Source organism: Hippopotamus amphibius, chromosome 6, assembly GCF_030028045.1.
Source record: "Hippopotamus amphibius kiboko isolate mHipAmp2 chromosome 6, mHipAmp2.hap2, whole genome shotgun sequence".
Taxonomy (NCBI): domain Eukaryota; kingdom Metazoa; phylum Chordata; class Mammalia; order Artiodactyla; family Hippopotamidae; genus Hippopotamus; species Hippopotamus amphibius.
The window spans coordinates 61,316,020-61,323,091 of NC_080191.1; positions in this window are offsets into that span (position 1 = coordinate 61,316,020).

Below are 7,072 nucleotides of genomic sequence, written 5' to 3' on the forward strand. Positions count from 1 at the left end.
TAGCTTTTTGACCACTTAGCACCTGCTTGGTATCTTGATTTCTAGTGCCCTCACAGCTTAGAATTCAGCAAATGTTTCAAGGCTAATAGTCAAGCAAACTGTCAGATTTACTTCCTGTGGTCTCCGCGTCTCTGTGGTCTTGTCTCTTCAAGAGCTGTCTAAAGTTCTCAGCTCTACTTTTTATTTTCCCAGATCTGAAAGAGTCTTGACACTTCTAGGTCACTGCTTTCTGCTTGCGCTAAGTGCTCTGTGCAGAAACTCAGTAAATGCCCCAGGAAAAAAGCAATGGAAAAGTTCTCTATAACTGTGTATTTTCCTTCTCCCTGGGATCCCAATCCCTTATGTCCTCACTGGCTTGATTGCTTTCCAGTGCCTTCAAATTGCCTGTGTGGTTTTTGTTTTGTTTTGTTTTTTATTTTTTCAGCTTTTCTTGTTTTTTGTTTTGCTCTTTTGGTTTTATTTTTCTTTTCAGCAACAGATACTCCTAATTTCTGTAGAAGGGTTGGTTTGATCCAAGCTACTAAGTCATAGCTAGAATTTATGGCAAGAATGGAGTTTCCATTTGCTGATACAGGGAACACTGGGAAGGAGCAGATTTTGGGGGCAGCATTGGAAGCTCAGTTTTGGGCACATTAAGCTTGAGAGACATGTTAGTCATCTGAATGTAGAGATGTTGAGTAATAGTTGGATATGGGACTCTAGGGTTTCAGGGGATTGGTCCAGAGTAGAGGTGTGGATTTTTGACTCAATAGCATATAGATGGCATTTAAGGCAGTGTAGGGAGTAGAAAGATGAGCCCTTGAGAATATTTAAAGGTTGCAAAGGTAAGGAATAAGCAAAGGAGGCTTAAAAAGGTGGCCAGAGAGATGGAAGAAATTGCAGACAGTTTGGTCACCTGGGAGTCAAGTGTTGAAAGTGTTTCAAGGAGAAGGGAGTAGTCAATGATGTCTGATCCTTTTCATAGGTTAAGCAAGATGTGAACATTGGATCTAGCAACATCAAGATCACTGGTGATCTGGAAAAGCACATGTTCAGTAGAGTTATGGAGGAGAAAGGTCAGTTATAATGGATGCAGAAGAGAATGGGAGAAGAGAAATTTGTGGCTCAAGGAGGTTTTTCTCAAAGAAAAAGAAAGAACTAAGGTGGTGACGAGAAGGAAGTTGGGTCAAGAGAAGGTTTTCTATTTTTTAATGGGAGAATTAACTATATATGTGTATGTTTAAGGGAGTGATTCAGTAGAGAGGGCAGAATGGATAATGTAGGAGAGAGAGGAAATGGATGTAAGGATGTGGGCAAGAAAGGATGGGCTCTTACCCACAAGTAGAGGGATTGGCCTTGCCCAGAAGCATGGACAGTTCATCCATAGCGGTAGGAGAAGATGTAGGTATATGATCACAGATTCAGATAGATTGATGATACAGATGGTCCCCAACTGCAATGGTTCGACTTATGATTGTTTGACTTTACAATGTTGTGAAAGCAGTAGCATCCACTAGAAACCTTACTTTGAATTTTGAATTTAGATCTCTTCCCAGGCTAGCAGTGTGTGGGGGTATCCTCTCTATGATGCTGGGGAGAGGCAGTACCCACAGCTCCCAGTGAGCCATGCGATAGGCGAGTCAACAACCATTACAGTTACACCCGTTCTGTTTTTTACTTCCAGAAGGGTGTTCAGCAAATTACATGAGGTATTCAGTGCTTTAAAATAGGCTTTGTGCGAGATGGTTTTGCCCAACCGTAGGCTAATGTAAGCGTTCTGAGCACGTTTAAGGTAGGCTAGGATAAGCTATGATGTTTGCTAGGTTATGTGCAGTAAATGCATTTTTGATTTATGATGTTTGCAACTTACGATGGGTCTGTTGGGACATAACCCCATTTTAAGTCAAGGAGAATCTGTAATTTTAAAATCCCTTAATAATTCTCTATGCTAAGCACTTTACATACATGATTTCATACAATGACCCTTTGAGGTTGGTTGTTATATTGTTTCCGTTTAACTTACAAGGAAACTGAAGCTTAGGGATATGAATGTAACCATAGTCATACAGCAGGTAAGTGACCGAACCAAGATTTAAACCCTTATCTGTCTGACTCTAGAACCTGTGCATTAAAGTATCAGCTTACAGTGCTTGTTATCTTCCCATCCCTCCACCTCTTTTACTGTGTTTCTCTCTCTCTCTCTCTCTATATATATATCTAGGTATAGATATATAGATAGATAAAAATACATATATATCTATCTATATCCCAAATAATCACCAAGTCATGCCCATCTTACCTCCTAGATGCTTCTTGATTCTGAGTCCTCTTTTTCGCATTCTTACTATTCTTACCAGCCTCTGACCAGACCCATGCAGCCTAAGTTGGATCTTCTGTGCAACCAGAGAACTGTCTTAACTGAAGTGCAACGCTGATCATTCTAGTTCCCTCCTCAAAGATTTCTGTCCCCACTTTTCCCTGTGAGTTCAAGCTCCTTAAACACTCTCTGAGCCTTTACTGTCTGATTACTGCCTGTTTTTCCAGCCTCAAATTTTGTTAGTTTCTCCATAGTCCTCAACCATATTTCTGTCTTTTATTTAGCAAATGATATTTATAATGAGGTGTTGACATGTTTGCCTCCACAACTAGGCTGTGAGTTCCTTGAGGGTAGGGATTGTGTCCTATTTGTCTTTGTAGCCCTGCCATATAGCTAATTGTTTGTCTATAATAGTTTATTGAGTGAATGAAATAATGACTATCACAGGTGTATAGTTTTTCCAAGGAAAAGAAAAGGAAGCATCTTATCCTTTTGGATTTTTAAAAAAATAAGTGAATGGCTGTGGTTTCTGAAATTTTCTGAGCATAGGTAAGAGGATGCAAGAGAGACCTTATGACAGTTCGTTATTCAACAAACATCAGGCACCTTCCTTGTACCAGGCATGTTAATGAGAGCTGGGATAGGTAGAAGCAGGTAACAGGCAAATAAACCAAAAAAGAGAGAGAGAAGAAAATATGGGAGGAATGGTAAAAGCTGAAAACAAAGCAGGGTGTTACGACAAGGAGTGCCTGAACAGCTGCTTTAGATTAGTTGGAAGATAAGGCCTGAGGAGGTGGTACTTAGCTTGAGACCCATACAGCGTAAGAAGGAAGCAACCACACTGAGTTTGGTGGGAGAGCAGCACAGGCAGAGAGGAGGAACCAGTGCAAGGTCCCATCCGGAAGGCAGGAGCAAGGGGAGGAGTGCTTGGAAGTGAGTTTTTAGAGGTAGGGAGGTGTCACGGCATGTTAGGGCCTGGTAGGATGGGGAGGACTTTGGATTCTGGGGAGCTTTTCAAAGGTTTTAAGGTGGGGGGATGACCCGATCTGAGTTATCTTTTACAAAGGTCTCTATGTGAAGAATGGATGTAAGAGGTAAGAAGAGTCTGAAAAGTGCTGCAGATTAGAGAGGGTGTGGCTTGAGTTAGGATGACTGTGGGGAAAGTGGAGAGAAGGGGTGCATTTGGGATACTTTAGAGAATGAATTTAGAAAACTTACTGATGGATTAGATGGAGGGGAGGAATAAAGGATGACTGCTAAGTTTTTGGCTTGAGCAAAATGACATGATAATCACGTCATTTACTGCGATGCAGCCGACTGGGTGGAAGGAGCAGGAAATCAGGAGTTCTGTTTTGGGCATGTGCATCCTGAAATGCTTTGGGCATCGAATGGATGTGTCATACGTTAATGGATGTAGAGATGTGAGCCTGGAGTTCGGTGGAAGGGTTGGGGCTAGAGATAAGAACTTGGTACTCATGAACATTTAGAGGATTTTAGAGACTTTAAAAGTGAAAAAGAAACCGTGTGGTCTTGCTGAAACCAAAAGTTTCAGGAGCGGTGGGGTCAGCCTGTCCCAAGTGTTATGAGAAGTTAAGATGAGAACGGAGAAGTAATTGTTGGGTTTGCCAACATGGAAGTTATCTGTGAACTTGACAAAAATAGCAGTTTCTGTGAAGTGGTGGGAACTCTGCCCAAGTGGAACAAAGGGAGGACAGTTTTAGTTGTGAGAAGCAGAGTCTATAACCATAGATTACTCTTTCCAGAAATTTTGCTGTTGTCTTAACTAGGGAAGGGCATGAGGCCTTTGGACAAGTCTCTCAACTGAAAATGGGTGGTAGTAGCTCACGAATTAATATGTCTTTGCCACAAGGTGTCACTAATTCTTTATTATCTGCTGGTAAGTAAAATAATTGTAGCACAAGCATAGCTTGTATTAAGGAAATACTGTTTTTGTTTTTTTAAATCACATTTACAAAATAGGCTAATTAAAAGGTAGTTGTTTACACTGTGGGAAGGTTTCCTTTCAAGAGCCAGTCTCTCTAGAATATTTGACATCTGTGCACAGGCCTAAAGGGACATATTGAACAGGAGGCTGTGACTCAGCGGGCCAGGGTTCTGGACTTAGAGCACTAGATTGGGAGTTAGAAGACTGGGATTCAACTCCAGTTTTGCACTCACTAGCTGTGTGGCCTCAGGCAAAATTTAAATGATTCTTTGTCTTATCGATTTTTTTAATCTTTCATTATTATTTTAAAATAACAGAGTAGAGGCCACTTTACCTATCTCACCCAATGATTTTTACATTTCGGAAGAGATGTGTATAACAGAGATGTTGAGAAAATGGTGAAGTGCAATGTAAATACAAGATTTAAAACAATTTTTATAAAAATCATTTATGCCCAACTTTATAGCAATGTAGGTATAACATTAAGCGGTTGTATTAGTGAAGACTCGGTTGCAAATGGTAGAAACCCAGTTTGAACTTGCTTGGCGAGAAGGGCATGTTTTGATGTTTATAAGGGCAGTTCATGTGACTTCAGGCATGGCAGTGCTGTGGGAATGGGAGGGCTTTGGGTGTCACTGGAATCAGGGATTTGAATGACAGCCATGTGGGCACCCCTACTTACCTCTCCTTCTGTCTGATGTCTTTATCTCTTTGGTTCCAACTTGCTTCCTCCATCTAATAGGCAACATTTTGATATTAGGAAGGTTGTGGGACATCCGCATGACAATATCCTGTAGGTTAAGAAGGTAAGAAGACAGAGCTGAAGAAGTAGATGCTATAAATTACCTTGATTTTGGTGAAGAGAATGTGAATTTCAAATTTATGAAAACCATTGTTAATTTTTTTTTCTTTTTTAATCTTTCTCCTTCCGTTCTTTCTTTCTCCCCAAATTTTGGATTTGAAGAAGGGAGTCCAAAGTTGAAATTATGCTACATATTTTTGAAAGTTTTAGAAAACATCACAATATTTCATGCACTGTACCACAATATATTTTAAGTCAAACCTCTAGAGATTTTTTTTCTGATTGAAACATGCTTTCAAGAGTACAATAAAAATCAATAAAGAAAAGGTTGCCCATTGTCAATACTGACTTCCAAATTAAAAAAAAAAAAAACCAAATGTTCTGAAATAGTCTAATATCTTTGGGTCTGCATGTCTTTATTTAAAAAAATGAGTCTTGCATTATTATTTTATCTTCAATGAGTTCATATTTTAGAGTTAAGATAATAGGATCAATGTACCTAATTTAAAGAAATCAAAGATTTTTTTTTAAAAATTACCAAAAAAAGAGATAAGTATAATTTTTTAAAAATAAATCTTCATTTTAAACATTTTAGAATGGCATGCTTTTAAAAGGCATTCTGATCTGGAATATATGTTAATTAAAATTTTTTATGTAACTCTTCAGGAACATGCATATCACAATATTATGAGGTGCACTTGCTAGTTTTATATACTGTATTTAATTTCTTTTAACCCTTCCCAAATCTGCTGATTGCTTTTAATCAAAAAATACTAAATAGAACCATTACTGAATTTTTTCTTGCATATGCATTAATTAATCATGTCACTTTAGTTATCTATGAGATTTTATCTGAAAATAAATTCTCCTGAGCTGAATTCCCTTAGCAGAAGCAGAAGCAAGTTTTATAAACTTTCTTATATTGAATGGAGGGAATCTCTTCCCAGGCCTGAGATTATATTAAAATTCAGGAGGTGGAGACATCAGCAGTTAGGTCCCATGCCTGCCAACAGGGAAACATCTTGAAAGTAGAGACCATTCCCTTTCCTGAGAGATTGGCCTCTCCGTGCTCTCCAGCTCACCTGGTGTCTGAAACATTGACAACATTGGTAGAATTGTGCTTTATTGTATATACATCCCAGCTGTTTATGAGTATTGTTAAATATTTAGATCTCTATAAGAAACTCTAATACAACATATAGGGCATAATTAGGTCTTCTACAGTGTGTTCACGGATATTTCCCGAAACTATCTAGTAATATCCTTGTCTCTGAGATTTGTTTTAAAAGGACAGGGTTGGGGACTCTTGGTTTAAAATGGCAATGACTGAAGTGGGAATTTCTTCCAAGTCCTAGCTACATATCCATGGCAGCCTGGAAAGGTTTGTCCCTTTCTGTTTAGAAGAGTGCAGTAGATGTAAGCAAAGGGGCGGGAGGTAGAAGTTGTGCATAGCAGTCTGTTTCAGCTTGAGAAGGAGATTTAAAATGCACCCAGGTAGACAACGAGTGAGGCCAGGGGCAGTTATGATGCTTTGTTTGTTGGCAAGCACCAAGTCTGGATTTATTCCCTTGTTGGAAGATAAGAGTGAGGAGGAAGAAGAGAAGGAGGAGGAAGAGGAGAAACATGAAGTCTTTGGAAAAAGTGCTGTCAAACAGGAGAAAGGAAATACACATTTGGACAGTCAGAGGAAGGTGGATCTCTAGGAGTGAGACTGTTTGGCGTCCCTGAAGACATTGGCACCATCTATGAGTAAGAGCAGGAAGCCACAAAAAAAGGTTACTGGAAAGACAATTAGATGCGATGGAGAGGGAGTGATATTATGGGCAAAAATACTCTTTGAGTGCCAGGGATTGTGCTGGGGGCTGAGGATAGGATGATAAATAAAATTGCCATGGTTCTTGCCCTCATGAGTCTAGTTGGGTAGCCAGGATTACAGAAATTTACAATCCTGTGTAATATGTGTGATAACAGAGTGGGACAGGGTGCAATAGCCCTCACTCATGCTGGGGGTCACGGCAAGCTTCCTATG